We start from the raw sequence: 17,878 nt of genomic DNA, 5'->3' as shown, positions 1-17,878 counted from the left end.
CAACCACACCCAATATTTCGATTAGCAATCTGTATGGACTAACTCCAATATACTTTCAAGAGAATCAACTGGACTCAATCTTAATAAAGTATATCAAAGAGTTATATCTCTCTTTCTCGATTCAATTCTTACTCAAGCAAATAGAAATCTGTGAGTCTAATTGAATACAAGAGAAATCACTTGAAAGGTACCAAAGACCAATGTTCAAGGATCAATAAATTTCAATCAACAACCAAAGATCGGATTTCCCAATTGATTGATTCAAACGCACGACCTGTGACATTTCAATTATAAAGATAAACAATATAATGCGGAAAAGAAATAACACAGACACCCGAAATTTTGTTAACGAGGAAACCGCAAATGCAGAAAAACCTCGGGATCTAGTCCAGATTGAACACACACTGTATTAAGCCGCTACAGACACTAGCCTACTACAAACTAACTTCGGTCTGGACTGTAGTTGAACCCCAATCAATCTCACACTGATCCAAGGTACAATTGCGCTCCTACATCTCTGATACCAGTAGGATACTACGCACCTGATTCCCTTAGTTGATCTCACCCACAACTAAGAGTTGCCACGACCCAAAGTCGAAGACTTTAATAAACAAATTTGTATCACACAGAAAAGTCTACGGTAATAGATAAATCTGTCTCCCACAGAAATACCTGCAAGTTTTGTTCGTATTTTGATAAATCAAGGTGAACAGGAACCAATTGATAACCCGGAATTATATTCCTGAAGAACATCCTAGTATTATCAATCACCTCACAATAATCTTAATCGACGAGGCGAAAAAAGATATTGTGGAATCACAAACGATGTGACGAAGATGTTTGTGACTACTTTTATATCTTGCCTATCGGAGATATCAATCTCAAGCCAATCATTATGATTATACTCAATACAATAGAATCAGCAAGATCAGATCACACAACTACAAAAAAGTAGTATCGGTATGGCTTCACAATCCCAATGAAGTCTTCAAGTCGTTAACCTACAGGGTCTCAAGAAGAAACCTAAGGTTGAAGGAGAATCGACTCTACCTTATACAACTAGTATCACACAGGAGGTGTGGGGATTAGGTTTCCCAGTTGCTAGAGTTCTCCCTTATATAGTCTTCCAAATCAGGGTTTGCAATCAATGTTAGCTTAGTAACAGAGCATTCAATATTCACCGTTAGATGAAAACCTGATTAGATTCAGGATAATATCTTTCAACCGTTAGATAGAAAACTTATCTTGTTACACACAAATGAAATGCACGATTTTAGGTTTGTGTAACCGTACCCAAACATGTACATTTGTTGGTTCAACAATAGTTAACCAAATGGTTAGCCATATGAGTACTTTCATACCAACCTTATTCTTCTTTACCATAACTATTTCAAATGACTCAAATGAACTAGTTAGAGAGTTGTTCAATTGCTTAGATCTCATAGAAGTATACTAGACACAATCGAACCAAAAAAGATTTGATTCACTCGAATCGATTCATGAACTTTATAGCCACGGTTTGCAAACTTGCATTCCTTAGTTTATATAAGTATAAGTTCACGAATAATCGTTTTTATAAATAACCAGCCTAAGTACGTGGACTAGGTACGCGAACTTAAGTATCCGGAATAAGTTTGTAAAATATCACAAACTCCAGCAGATTTCCTCGGGAAGAGAACCTCCGACAATATGCGGACTGGGTACACGGACTGGGTTCACGGACTGGGTTGGCGGAATCTGTTCCGGTTTTCCAGATCAGAAAACTAAGCAAACTTTGGATCAAGGAATAAAGACTTATACATATATGTGTTACCACACAATGCTTATATCCAACAATGGTTATATAATCTAAACTCTCATTTCAATCATTGAAACATTCTTAGAGGACGTTATATAGTTGTTATTCACAAACCATTTTTCGTTTAAGCCATTTTCAAGTGATTGAAACTTAATATGACTTTCGTCACTAGGTAAAGATGAACTTTGCCAAAGAGAAAGCTTACCAACACATATTTCGAGAAATAGATAAGCGAGATAAAATCGGTTCGAATTAGAAAATGTGTATAATCAAAGTCTGTATAGCAAAACGACTTTTATCTCAATATAGGAGATAGATTAGATAGACTTTTGAGTGATAGATAAGTTCAAGTCTCCACATACCTTTTAGTCGATGAAGTTCCACCGGTTCCTTGAGTAGTTCTTCGTCTTTCACAAGTCTCAACGAACTTTTTACTACAACTCAATTGAAAATCACATCAATTTTGGCATCGCCGACGCGGACTTATCTTTAGGCTAGAGTTTTTTAGATTTTTTTTTAGGTTCTTATTTGTTTTTAATTTTTATTTTATTTGTTCTTCTTTACGTTTTTGGGTTTTTGTATTTTCCTTACATATTTTGGAATTTAGAGCGAAAGATAAATTTGCCAAAGCTTTTGGTGAATACTTAAAGATTTGGAGTAAAAGCAAAGCGAAAGGAGAGAAAGAAAAGAAGAATAAAAATTAATTAAAAAAAGAGAGAGAGAGACAAATTTTTTTAGAATTTTTTTATATTATCTTTTTCTTTTGCACTTTATTTTTGGACTTTGGACTTTGGACTGTGGACTTTGGGACTTTTTTATTTTTTTTTAAACCCTATGGACGGGTAGTTTAAATATCAACTGTTTGCAGAGAAGGACGGGGATTACGATATCTCCTCGACACCTCGGGTTCGTACATGATATAGGAGTCGTGGCCCGAGTCGACTTCAACGGTTCATCCCCCGTCTGGTACGGGAGGTAAGTTTGTCGAAACACTCGCGAATCCCCTGCCAGCGAGTTACTGTATTCCTTCGTTTGCATATATGCTGAGGATTTGAAAACGGCTTCTTTAATTTCCTAGTAAAGGGCAAGGACTGGCCATACAAGATAAGGGTTCGGATTTCATCACCGTTCCCTTCTTGCCCGCTTTAGGAAAACGAAACCAAACGCGAACCTAAGCCTAAAATTTGACTAGAACGAGACATATAGGGTAACGAGCTTAATAGGAAAGTCATTCGAAAAATATTGGTTACTCTTTTAAACATACTTCAAAATTCGTGATGGTTTCTACGAGTTGAATACGCCGCCTTGTAACGCCGGTGAGGCCTTGGGAATCAAAGCTCCACCGAGCTTACCTCGTCTCGATTCAACTTACTTAAACTCGGATTGATTCCAGAGGGGTTTTCTTAAATTGTAACGAATTCCCTTTCGAAGGATTAAAAGATGGAATAGAAACAATCTAAGTGGATCCATCATGCTTTTTGTTTGCTAGAAATCAGTAGGTTTGTTGTGGTGGAGTCAGCCTTGTTTGTGTTTGCATAGAACTTCCCTTCCTTTTAGGATTTCTTTCTTTTTCTTCTGTTTTTCTAGCGTATTCCCAAGGTTGTTAAAGAGCGGGCTTGGAAAAGAAGTTCTTCGTGAGGAAAATACCCCTAGTACTTCAGTTGTGCCAGCGATGGCAACTTTGAAAGATTACATGTTCCCAACTAGGTCCGCCCGAGCTTCGTGCATTAAATTGCCAGCCACTACAGCTAATTTCGAGATAAAACCTAGTATTCTTCAGATGATCCCTATATTCGTAGGGAAAGATGATGAGAACCCTTATTTTCCTATTAGGGACTTTGAGGAAATTTTTGGGACAATTAGAATAAAAGACCTTACTGATGAAGTCTTGAAACTTAAGATGTTTCCCTTTTCCTTGAGAGGTAAAGCCAAGACCTGGCTGAACAACCTACCATATGAATCCATTGAAACATGATAGGAACTTATTGCTGCTTTCTATATGAAATTCTATCCTAAGCATAAAACTGCGTATGTTAAGAAGAAAATTAGTGCTAGTGTGCAACAAGAGGGAGAGTCTCTTTATAAGTTTTTAGAGAGATTCAATGATCTCCTATCCCAGTGTCCTCACCATGGATTTGATAAGATGAAACTAGTAGAGATTATTTATGATGGTTTAGACTATTCACCAAAGCCATGGTTAAGTCTATGTGCGCTGGTGAGTTCACTAGTAAAAGTGTTGATGATGCTTTTACCTTCTTAGGAGCTGTCGCTGGAAAATCCCAACAGTGGGAGTCTTGTGTTGAACTCCCAAAAGACTCTTGGTCAATATAGGTAGCACCAATGTGGTAGATACAAGCTTCGGGTATGATCCTAAGTTTGCTGCTTTGCCTAGAAAGTTAGAAGCTTTGGAATTGAATCATCCTAAACATAGGTCTCTTGTTGAACCTGATGATAGGTTTAGAGCCTCTTAAGTGTCTAGTTGTGGAGTAGAACCCAATAACTCGTTTTGGGAAGGTCAGGTTAGTGAAGAGCAAGCCCATGCTGTCTATAACAATGCTAGGTTTGAGAACCGTCAGAAGTTTGACCCATACTCAGAGACTTACAACCCTGGTTGGAGAAACCATCCTAATTTTTCTTTGTTTAAGGGTCAGAATCAAGGACATTCTAGTAATTCTCAGCCTCCCCCAGGTTTTGGTTATGCTAAGAACTCTTCAGGTCAACCCCAGTTTCAGAATGAGAAAAAGATCTCCACCTTAGAAGAAACCCTTACTATGTTAGCAAAGAACCATGAGATGTTATCAAAGAACCACTGTGGTTTTCAAGAAGAACCAGGCAGAATTTTAAGAATAATTCCCAGTCTCTTGCTAACTTAGAACTTCAAGTCGTCCAAATAGCTAAGTTTCTTAGTGAAAGAGAAGATGGAAGATTCCCTAATCAAACTGATCCTAACCCTAAAGGAGAGAAATCGTACAATCATGTGAATTCTATAACAACCCTTAGGAGTGGAAAGAAAATTGACGATAAGGTTGCCATGCCTGATAGTGAACATGCTGTAGTTCACCCTTCTGAGCCAGAAAATGATGAGACTGATAGAGTCTCCAAAGAGATCAATAAGGGTCCTGCTGAGCCCGGATTTGTTCCCAGAGCCCCATTCCCCCAGCTGCTAGCTCCAACTAAGAGGGAGTCCAACTTTAATGATATATTGGAGGTTTTTAAGCAGGTTACTATCAACCTCCCATTGTTAGATGCAATTAAGCAGATTCCCTCTTATGCCAAGTTTCTTAAGGATATGTACGCGAAAGCGAAAACTTAGTGTCCAGAAGAAAGCCTTCCTAGCTAGTCATGTGAGTTCTATTATTCAGAATACCACTACTCCTAAGTATAAAGACCCAGGGTCCCCTACTATTTCTTGCACAATAGGTAAATACCGTGTCGAGAAAGCTTTGCTTGACTTAGGAGCCAGTGTGAACTTACTCCATACCATGTGTACCTTAAGCTAGGACTTGGTGAGATGAAACCTACCCAGATGACACTTCAGTTAGCTGATAGGTCCGTTAAAATTCCTCGTGGTGTGATCGAGGACGTTCTTATTGAGGTCGACAAGTTTATTTATCCAGTGGATTTTGTTATCCTAGATACCCAACCTGTCCCTGACCCAGAGAACCAAATACCAGTGATTTTAGGTCGCCCGTTTTTAGCTACATCCAATGCGATCATTAACTGTCGAAATGGTATTATGAATTTGTCTTTTGGTAATATGACTATTGAGCTGAACATTTTTAATATTAGTAAGCTACCCTCTGAACTAGATGACTCGAGCATAGAAGAGGTGAACATGATAGGAACATTAGTCGAGGAGTCATTACCAAACACTTTGTTAGAAGATCCATTAGAGAAATGCCTAGCCCACTTTGGGATTGATTTTGATGACGATGTGATTAATGAGGTGAATGCTTTGTTAGATTCAACCCCTTTGATAGACACTAGTAATGGCTGGAAACCTAAGTTCGAACCTCTACCCGTTTCTGAGTCTACCCTAGTTCCTTCGTTAGAAAAGCCTCCTAAGTTGGACCTTAAACCATTACCAGATTCCCTGAAGTATGTGTTTTTAGGCCCATCTGAAACTTTACCTGCGATTATAGCATCCGACTTGGATAGTGATCAGGAAAGTAGGCTAGTGACTGTCCTTCAGAATAACAAGGAAGCTTTAGGGTGGACCATAGCAGACATTAAGGGTATAAGTCCTACTGATTGTATGCATCATATCTATTTAGAGAGTGACACCAAACCTTCTAGGGAGATGCAACGTCGACTGAACCCTAATATGAAAGAAGTAGTTCGAACCGAGGTTCTTAAGCTGTTAGATGCAGGCATTATCTACCCCATTTCAGACAGTAAGTGGGTCAGCCCCGTTCAGGTTGTTCCCAAGAAATCCGGTATTACTGTAGTCCAGAATGATAACAATGAGTTAATCCCAACCCGGGTGACCACGGGTTGGCGTGTCTGTATTGACTATAGGAAATTGAACAAGGTCACTAGGAAGGACCACTTTCCCCTTCCCTTCATCGACCAAATGCTAGAGAGATTAGCTGGACGTAGCCATTATTGCTTTTTAGATGGATACTGCGGTTATAATCAGTTGTCATAGCCCCAGAAGACCAAGAGAAAACCACTTTTACCTGTCCCTTTGGTACCTTTGCGTATAGACGCATGCCTTTCGGGCTATGTAATGCCCCTGCGACCTTTCAGCGTTGTATGTTGAGCATATTTTCTGACATGGTAGAACGGTTCTTAGAGGTCTTTATGGATGATTTTTCAGTGTTTGGTTCGTCTTTCGATGAGTGCTTGCATCATTTGTCATTAGTTTTGACTAGGTGTAAGGAAAAGAATTTAGTGCTTAATTGGGAGAAATGTCACTTCATGGTTCGTTCAGGAATTGTTCTAGGGCATATATCTTCGAAGGGTATAGAGGTAGATAGAGCCAAAGTTGACCTTATTAAAACTTTACAGGTCCCAAAAACCGTAAGAGATATTAGGTCATTCTTAGGGCATGCAGGTTTTTATCGTCGATTCATTAAGGATTTTAGCTTAATTTCTAGACCTCTTTGCAATTTGCTTGCAAAAGACGTTAAGTTTGTCTTTGATGATGCTTGTTTAGAGGCTTTTGAGAAGCTTAAGAATTTACTCACTACCGCCCCCATAGTCCAGGCACCCAACTGGAACCTACCCTTTGAGATCATGTGTGATGCTTCAGATTATGCTATTGGTGTTGTGCTAGGTCAGCGAGAAAATAAGTTACTTCATGTGATTTACTATGCTAGCAAAACTCTGAATGATGCCCAGTTGAACTATACCACTACGGAGAAGGAACTATTAGCTATTGTGTTTGCCTTAGACAAGTTTAGATCCTACCTCTTAGGTTCTAAGGTCATAATCTTTACTGATCATGCTGCTTTGAAGTATCTTCTTTCCAAGAAGGATACTAAACCTAGATTGATTAGATGGATCCTATTGTTGCAGGAATTTTCCTTAGACATTAGAGATAAAAAAGGTGCAGAAAATGTAGTAGCAGACCACTTGTCTAGGCTTGTTGTGGATACCCTTAATGATTCTCCTCCTGTTAGGGATAGTTTTTCCTGAACAACTGTTTTTGTTACCCAAGCACCTTGGTATGCGAATATAGTGAATTATCTTGTTACTGGTCGAATGCCCCAACATTGGGGTAAACAAGATCGTTCTAGGTTTTTAGCCGAGGTGAAGCACTTCTTTTGGGATGATCCTTATTTGTTTAAGTATTGTCCAGACCAGATTATTAGGAGATGTATACCTGAGAGTGACCAGTCCAGTATTATTTCCTTTTGTCATGATCATGCTTGTGGGGGTCACTTTAGTGCTAAGAAGACTGCTGCTAAGATATTGCAGTGTGGATTCTATTGGCCTTCGTTGTTTAAAGACTCCCATAGTCACTGTGTTACTTGTGAGCGTTGCCAGAATTAGGAACCATTTCCCGTAGGAACATGATGCCCTTGAACCCTATTTTAGTTGTTGAGGTCTTTGATGTGTGGGGTATTGACTTTATGGGTCCGTTTCCTAATTCTTTTGGTAACCTTTACATCCTTGTCGCTGTAGACTATGTCTCTAAGTGGATTGAGGCGGTTGCGTGTAAAACCAATGACCATAGGGTTGTGATTGAGTTCTTGAAAAATAATATACTTACACGTTTTGGTACACCGCGAGCTATAATTAGTGATGGAGGGTCGCACTTTTGTAATGGACCTTTTAGGCTTTTGATGAAGAAATATGGTATTACACATAAGGTAGCTACCCCATATCATCCACAGACTAGTGGTCAGGTAGAGGTTTCCAATAGGGAGATAAAGCGTATATTAGAGAAAACAGTTAATCCTAATCGGAAAGACTGGTCGTCTAGGCTTACTGATGCCTTATGGGCTTACCGTACTGCGTTTAAGACCCCCATTGGAATGTCGCCTTATCGCTTGTGTATGGAAAGGCATGTCATTTACCTGTTGAGTTAGAACATAGAGCTTATTGGGCTGTTAAGCAGCTAAATTTTTCACTTGACAAGGCAGGAGCCCATAGGAAACTCCAGCTCAATGAGTTGGAAGAGATTCGTAGAGATGCTTACGATAGTGCGAAGGAGTATAAGAACAAAATGAAACTTGTGCATGATAAGAATATTTTAAGAAAGTCATTTTCTCCAGGTCAAAAAGTTCTTCTGTATGATACCCGCTTGCATCTTTTCCCTGGGAAGTTACGTTCTCGGTGGACGGGTCCTTTTATTGTTCGCACTGTCTTTCCTCATGGAGCTGTTGAGATGAGACACCGGATGGTAGTAGTTCTTCGAAGGTTAACGGTCAGATTGAAACCCTTTTTAGAGCCCTTTCCTACAGGTGATGTTGAGGAGGTCCCTCTGGAGGACCCTGTTTACCCTTGATTGACCATCGAGGCGATTGTATGTTGTATATTAGTTTTTGATTTCTCTCTTCACCCAGGTACTATCTTTCCAACTTCTCCTCTGTTATTTTACTTTTGGTACTGCTCTTTCATTAGAAACATTGAGGACAATGTTAGATTTAAGTTTGGGGGTGGGGAAGAACTTTTTAGTTGCATTTTTGAAACTTCTAGCGTCACATAGTATCCGGTTAGCTAAGTTTACATACGGTTTCTCACCGAAAAGATGGAAATTGGAATTGCTAGGGATAACATTCTTCTGAGACATTAGAGAAAAAGACATTGAGATCTTTGACATTCAGGAGAGAACTTGTTCCTTTTAGAGGGTAACCGTGATGGACCTAACCATCCATGATGGAAAGGCAAGTAGGTCAGAAGGAAATGCCAGAAAGACAAAGCAACCTCACAATGTAGTCTTAGTTACTGGATTACGACTCTCTCTCAGTAGAAACTTATCATCATCAACAAGCGGAGCGACATAAAAATCTATGAAGAAAGTTGAAGACGTTTAAGGTTTAGAAGCAACAATAGAAAAGAATAATTCAAAAAAAAATCAAAGTTGAAGATTGAGTTACAAGAGCAAAGAAAATCAAACGATATACGTTGTTGAAGTTCATGATACCAAGACATTACAAGTTGTGAAGATCCAAGTTCTAAAGTCCTTCTCTAATGGCCATGTAAATTGTTGTTTTTTTTTTGTTTAAAAAAAAAGTACATTTAAATTTGTTTAATAAGGCCATAGGGAAGTAGAAATCTATAAGGAAGTTTCAAGCAAGAAATCGGAGAAGTTAATTGTCAAGGTTCTACGAAGTTCGAGTTTATCATCAACAATTGAAGACCGAAGAAGACGTTGTTTCTACTGAGCACTATGAGAGAGTCGAAAGAGATGCATATTGGTTGCTTTGTTAGTCCGCTTTCCATCTGGCACAAGATCTTTCTAGCACTGGTTCAACTCATCACACGTAATTAGTCCAGTGTAGCAGATGTCCCTCTCATTTTTATCTCTCTCCTAATCTTATCCAGCTGTAAAGCGGACGCATCTTACAATGTTTATCTAGATGTGTAGCGGATATCTCTTTATCTAGCAGTGTTGCGGATGTGTCTCCCCTATTCTTTGTTCAGCTTTAGAGCTGGCACCTTTAATTTTCTGGCATTCTAGTTACTTGGAGATAGGTTGAGAATCTGTATGTCCTCATAGATCTTTGGATACTTGTGACCAATTAGAAGTCATGTTTTGGGTACACCTCTGGTAACCCCCCCCACCCCCCCCCCCCCCCCCCCCCCCCCGAGACTATATCTCGATCACTAGAGCCACCTAGTGAGTTAGGCTTTTATTTTTATTAGTTTTGCTCGAGGCCTAGCAAATAATAGGTTTGGGGGTATTTGATAGACACATTTTTGTGTCTGAATTGTCCTCAGTGTCTTTATTGCTAGTGCTTGATTCTGTACTTATTATGGTGTTTTATGTTTGTGTAGGTGTTTTTGGAGAAATACACTTGTGTGGAAAAAGTTGCTCAAAAAGTGCTATTTGGACCCCCTTGAGGACATTTGTTATACGGACCCCAGATTTGGCTAAGGGGAACCCAAGGTTATGTGTAGCCCAAATTCATCCTCATCACCCAAATTTGTCCTCAGCACCCTTCTTCTATTCGCACCCCAGAACAGGATAGGGGCACTTCATATTCAACATTTCAAAACTGAATTTTGGCGGGAAAATAAAAACAGAATTGTGTGATTTTTCGATCGATATTTAAAGGAGTTCTGGGTAGATTAAAGGGCTGAAATTTGTTGGGTAGTTGTGATATGTCCCAACAAAACTATCATGGGTGATTTGATCGACTAAATTTGGCTAGATAACTCGCGAGAAGAAAACATGGGATTTTATTCTCGGAAGAGGTTATCACGAGGTTTGCGCGAGCAACAGAGGAGTTTGCACGTGTTTGGAAGAGCCTAACAACTATTTGCAGTGTGAAGGAGTTAAATATGGCAATTTGGAAGCTTCAGAACGCGTGCAGAGATCAAAAATCTGAATTATTTCCTAAACTGGCCGTGAAGAATAATGGAGAATTATATGAAGTTATTACGTGAGAATTTGTCGTTGCTGGGTTATAAATAGGTGTTGGGATATCATAGAAGGTTTACGGAGAGTTTGGGAGATTATAGAGCATCACAGAGTCGAGAAAATCAAGTTCCAGAAATATTTTTCTGCTGCTGCTCATATGAAGAACGCGAAGAACAGACAATCCAAGACAGTCATTTTTCAACAGTGGAAACGGCACACAGGCGAGGGTCGAGAATCAGCGACAGTACTGTTCTATCATTCTTTTCAGTTTGTGACACTTATAACTGTTGCAAACCCGAATTTTAATAGTTTTTCTCCATTTCATCTTTGTAAACACCCTTTGAGCAATAAAAATGAATTTTGGGTGTGTTTCCAACATGATGATGAGTTAATTCTCCCACGACCAAGCAATGAGGAAGCTATTCACGCATGAATAATGAGTAACTATTTCATTTTCTCTAATTTTTAATTATAATTCACTCAATCACTGCTCTTGTAGAGTTTTTAAATGTTTACATATTTTTCTTAATTACTTGTGATTCAATTTAATAGATTATACTTTGCTTAATCATTTGATAGTCTATGCTTGGGGAATACAATTAATATTTGAGAATATGTTTGGTTATTTGTGAATTAAGAAATAAGGGACTTAAAATATAATTAGAGTTTTGGATTATTTGCCATAATTTATTCATGTGTGATAGTGGAATTAGTGTCTTGGTTATTCCTAATAATCTTGAATTAAGTTTTATTTGTTTTTAAATTTCATTACATCTAAAATCTTTTGCTTTCACAAGTCTCAACGAACTTTTTACTACAACTCAATTGAAAATCACATCAATTTTTGCAAAAACTTGATAGGTTTGGGAAACCTACAATAAAATACTACAAGTGCACAGTATCTAACTAGCAGAACAATGGCAAGTACAGGTCGTTCCCACGAGGAGTGTTAAATACTACTACTAATTAATATCAAAACTAACTAATCGACAAGATGATGTTTGAGCGATTTTCAGAAATTTGGAACAAAATGAAATAATAATAATTCTAACAATAAACAAAATGAGAGCGGGTTATTAGGATTTTCGGTTTCCACCAATTAATTATGCAAATTCTACTAGTCATTAAAAATATATTCCATGCATTTTATAATATTGTTTCACCGTTATAATTTTCTTCGCTTCATGGGCAGTGATTCTAAAGCATTACCTATCAATCCTAAAGCATATCACGTCAAAGAACTTAACCAAAGCACGCCATATCAATTGAAAAGCATAAATAATCAAGAAAATCACATGAACAATAAAATACCAAGCCATATGAAGAAAAACTACTAGTCATTCAAATCATTATTGAACATATAAATGTAGAGTTTACACAATTAAATTGGTTTCTACCTAAACCCTAACATGACTCTAGCTAGACATGGTTTTTTCAAAAGCGATAAACATATTAAAATCAAACTCTAGCTAATGAAAAATGAACAATCGAAAAACAAAACTTCAAAACCCTTCTCTACTTACGGCCATGTGGCCGGGCTCTCCTCTCAGATAGTCGACACCCCTTCTTATAACCTTCCCTTTCTTTTATTTCATTAATCAAAGAATCAAAATAGATTATTCTATGAAAATATCTTGCATGCAAGTTGATGTCGTCATCGGTATCTTTCCCGAAATAGTATTGCCACCTCGTTCTTCCAATGAAATAATAATCTCTCATTATTTCCAAAATCTCCCAAATGAAGAAAGAGTTACTTTATTTCCAAAATAATATCACGTGTAAATATTCCTCAATTAATTCCTCACATGGCAAATAAATTATCTTTCCTGGTGGAATATATTTGTAGTAAAGTAAGAAAGATAAAATACTCCCATTTTCAGTTTGCATGTGCCAACCCCACTTTGATTTCGATTCATTTGCTGCGTTTGTGCCTCGCCTATGAAACAATTTTATGCTGCTGATATATATGGAGATACCAGGCCATCTACTTTTTTTCATTTTTTTCATTGTGGTTGTTGATATATGGAAATACCAGGCCAACCTCATTTCATCATTGTGGTTGCTGATACATGGAAATACCAGGCCAACCACATTTCATCATTGTGGTTGCTGATACATGGAAATACCAGGCCAACCCGGCTGCTGATACATGGAAATACCAGGCCAACATAATAAGTGCTGCTGATATATAGAAATAACAGGCCAGCATAATTGATCATTGTGGTTGCTGATACATGGAAATACCAAGACAACCACATTTCATCATTGTGGTTGCTGATATATGGAAGTACCAGGCCAACCACATTTTTTCCATTTTCGTCGCAAACACCATTAAGTCTCACATTTTGCTGTTTATTCGCTGGATGATTGAATTCACTTGTACTTTCTACAAAAGCACTAAAATAGTATTAGTAACTAAAATATTGTATCATAGCTAATATAAATATGGGTATAAAATGTAGCATATACATGCTTATCATATTTCGAGAAATAGATAAGCGAGATAAACTCGGCTCGAAATAGCAAATTATGTGTATAATCAAAGTCTATATATCAAAAAGACTTTTGTCTCAAGATAGAATATAGAGTAGATAGACTTTTGAGTGATAGATAAGTTCAAGTCTCCACATACCTTTTAGTCGATGAAGTTCCACCAGTTCTTTGAATAGTTCTTCATCTTATATGATGATCGAGTGGAGTTCTTGAGCTTAATTACATTTTTTATCCTAGTCCGAGACTTAACTATAGTAGACTAGAAATCAAGACTTATAGTTTTGATCACTAACATTGACAAACATGCTTGAGATAACAATGCATGCGAGTTCGACCGAGAAGTGCTCTAACAAGTTGAAATCTCAAATTACTTCCAACTGAGGTTTAAGCTTGTAACGCATTTTTTCCCTTCGTTTAAAAAAACAACTTATAGTTTTATTTGATATCTCAGATAAAAACTTACGTTTGTGGAACTCTTTGAAATTGTTCTAGACTGCGTGCTATTATGCGCTTATCCTCATGATCCATGAGCGGCAATAAATTTAGAATCATATTATTAGGCTGAGATAGGCTGTGTCTTGAGTGGGGCTCACTAAAACTCTTGGTAAAAATACTCAGCAAAATCATATAATCAACTCCTGAGTAACAATTTTAATTATTCAAATCCATTTAAAATCGGAGAAAAATTCTGGGTTTGTTGATGTTATGTCTGGGATAACTATTCGAACAAGACGTAAATGCCATTAACTGTTAGGAATGTATAGACTCCAAGACGTAGTATCAAGAACATGGCTGGGAGAATAAGACCTCTAGGTCGTAGTGATATATAACGGCTGGGAAGTGAAGAAATTCTGGCCATTATTTGGTCCAGAATCACCTGGATCTTTATTACGGCTGAGTTAAGAAATTTTAGAAGGTAACTCTCCCATCTGTTATTGAATATATAGTTTGAGAAATTTATAGTTTCGACATGATACATACTACGTTTGAAAGGTAATAATACTTCCATTAATTAGACCACATTACAACGCGTTACATATTTACTACGTTTAAGATGTCTTTGATGATGGAGCATTGCTTGTAGTTGAAATTGTAAAATTTCCATTTTCTTCCTTCCTTCTTATCTTGAGCTACGACTTTATCATCAGTTTCACCTCTAAGTTGAAGTTGTTGGCAAAGACGAAATAAAGCCATATATTCCTCAACTGTTTTGCATATGTCTCCAAACCAAATATACAATTTAACTTCATCACGGTTATCAGTGTTACCTGTTTCACTACAAAAAATTTCAAAAATATCTCTCTAATATGATTGACTCACTAACCCACCTTTTCTTATTTCTTCTCCACTCTTTGGACAGTATAGTACAAAACTTTTGCAAATAGATAAGTCTTCATTCAAAGTAAAGTTATCCTTTGAGTACATTGTATTGAGTTTGTAGGGGTTTTGGTGGATATTATTGATGTAAAAGGTGTGATTTTGATTTGTAATGGGTGTTTATATGGAGGTCTAGTTTTTTCAAGTATAAATAAGTCGTTGAACAGTTAGAACCTTCTATAAATCAGTCTTCCGATGGATCTATTTTTCAAAATTCAAAAAGTAGCCGATAGGATGTGGTTCAAAAGGAAATTCTAGTATTTACGGCTCGGAAATTGACATGTCGACCAAGCCACAAGTAAGTAAAAACCTGTAGGTTTTTGGGTATGTCAGATTTACGGCTAGGAATCCACGTTGTAAACCAGAGTTGTTACTTTATGCCATATTTACGGTTTGGAGTCTAGTTATAACCGTGACACAGTTACACTGCCTGGATATCTAGACATAACAAGGATTCAATTTTATTATTTATGGTTATCTAGAAAGTCACAGCTAGGTCTTTCCCAACCATAAACGTGACATGGTTGGGTTACCTAACCATAACCCGCATTACGGCCAGGAATTCTAACCAAGACCATGTGCCATTTTTTCTAGAAACTCAAACACCAATACGGCTAAAATTCCTAACCATGCAAAGTTGTTTACGGTTAAGAAATCCAGCCGATGTTTGGAGGTCTATTTTTGGATAACAATTTTAGGCATTTTACGACTAGGTTTTGTAAAGCATCAACCTAGGCATAAGTGTTCAATTTTTTCCATAATGTTGATTTTTTTTATAATTGTACTTAGATTTAGACAAAAGAAAGACTGACATTCATTCGTACATGCAAAGTTATAAAAATTCATTTGTCCAAATCCATAATCAAATAACAAAAAAACTAAATAAAGAAAGTCTTAGATAATAAAACAAAATATATGAAGCAAAGTACTAAAAATCCACTACATCTCCATTAGTCATTCATTGGATTCCTCACTTAATCCAGACTCTGAACCTGATCTGGATGCCTCATCCAAATCCTCATCCTCTTTCTCCTCTTCCAAAACCTCTTCTACAACTTTAGCACTTTTACCTCGACCATGTCCACCTTGAACTGGAGATTTTTACCTCCACCTCGACCACTTGAACCTTTGCCATTTTTATCACTTGTACCTCGAACATGTTTTCCTTGCTTTGATTGAACATGTTAATTGGAGAGAGTATCTGGATCCTCGTTATAAGAAAGAGACCTAGACCTCTTCCCTCTCCTTGATCGGTCCTCTTCATTAGCATATAGACCTCCTTTGTCAGGATCTATTATGCCTTTAACGAAGTCTTATTTCTATGGTCATAAGAATGATTACCAGATTGCTAATGATATCCCAAATTCTATATAAGACAAACATAATTCGCTTGATACAAAATGAAAATGATATCCCAGATCCGCAATCAATAGGTTTAAAGACTTTTCATCCAAAATTTTGGCATTTGGCAAACAATATTGCTAATATAGGTACCAGCTTATTAGGGAGGGTACGAAATTTCATATAAGACAAATGACTTTCTTGTTTGTCTTATATAGAATTTGATATCCTACCCAAGAAACCTATACCCCCTATTAGCAGCCTTGTTTGGTAAAAACATGGACAATCAAATATGAAAATGACTTATTCTTAATTGAAGGCTATAATTGGGGCGTCACACTCCAATAGAGGGGCTTCACTTGGATTCTTAATGTCCAAAAAAATGGTTATGGGATATCCTAACACATATACAAAATGTCTAGATTACCCTTTAACTAAAATAAAAACTTAAAACCCGTAGAAGTGATTTTACGTCCAGGTTTGGATTAATTACAACCGTAGAATTTTATTCGCATGTAGTTTTACGTCTAGGTTTGGATTAGTTACAACCGTAGAAGCTCATTTTACGTCCAGGTTTCTTTTAATTCCAACCGTAGAATCCGATATTACGTCCAGTTTTCTTTTAATTCCAACCGTAGAAGTGATTTTACGTCCAGGTTTGAATTATTTTCAACCGTAGAAGTGATTTTACGTCCAAGTATGGATTAATTCCAACCGTAAAATTTTATTTGCCTGTAGTTTTACGTCCAGGTTTGAATTAGTTCCAACCGTAGAAGCTCATTTTACGTCCAGGTTCTTTTTAATTCCAACCGTAGAATCTGATTTTATGTTTAGTTTTCTTTTAATTCCAACCATAGAAGTGATTTTACGTCCAGGTTTGGATTATTTCCAACCGTAAAAGTGATTTTACGTCCAGGTTTGGATTATTTCCAACGGTAGAAGTTTATTTTACGGCCAGTTTTTCTTCCCACAAAAACTTTGTCTCAGAATTCACCAAGTATACAACAAAATTCATTAATTTAATTTTTATCTAATTAAATTAAATTAAAATTAACTAAATAAGAGTTGTTTAGTCATTACAAAATTATTTTAGATAAGGGGTTTTTGATATTACTTATGGGTGACCCGTTTTTGGCCTATTAAGTGACGCCCTCTAATAAAATGTGACACCCCAATAATAGCCTTCTTTTAATTTCAACGATTACTTGGCTCTATGTTAGACCGGTACTTGTTTGGGACCATTTTAATTGCATGTAATAACCATGAAAAGTAACGTGTTATTGTACATGTAAATATGTTTCACAAATTTGACTTGGATGTTCACATTATTTTTACTAATATCGGATAGAATAATCACATCCACAAAAGCCATATCGTCCATGTAGTATTTGTGACGGTGGATCCCTTTATAGGTAGTATTACATTTTACGTCTATATAAAAAAGACTTATGTCTATTACAATGATAATAAGAACTTGACGGAGTAAAGTTTTACACTGTGTGTAGGTAAAAAGTTTTCCAAGTTTTAAACGTGAAGAGAATGATTTTTGAGATACAGGAGAAAACTAAAAATATGAAAGAATAATAAAAAGCAATCATGTAATACTTTAATACTCTGTTTGTTGAGGGCAAAATAAAAAATCAATATAAACAACTGAAGGAGTTGCATTATCGGATTAAGAGGATATGCAGTCCGTTAAAACTGACAGCAGTGGTTTGCAGTCTCATTACCAACATTGTAATTCCCATTGTATTTCCCATCAACACCAGCTAACTAGTTTTTCCGCCAACATTAGACAATTTACCAGGAGATTAATGGTGGGGGTTTGCTTAGCC

Source organism: Papaver somniferum, unplaced genomic scaffold, assembly GCF_003573695.1.
Source record: "Papaver somniferum cultivar HN1 unplaced genomic scaffold, ASM357369v1 unplaced-scaffold_29, whole genome shotgun sequence".
NCBI lineage: Eukaryota > Viridiplantae > Streptophyta > Magnoliopsida > Ranunculales > Papaveraceae > Papaver > Papaver somniferum.
This window is presented reverse-complemented; position numbering follows the sequence as displayed.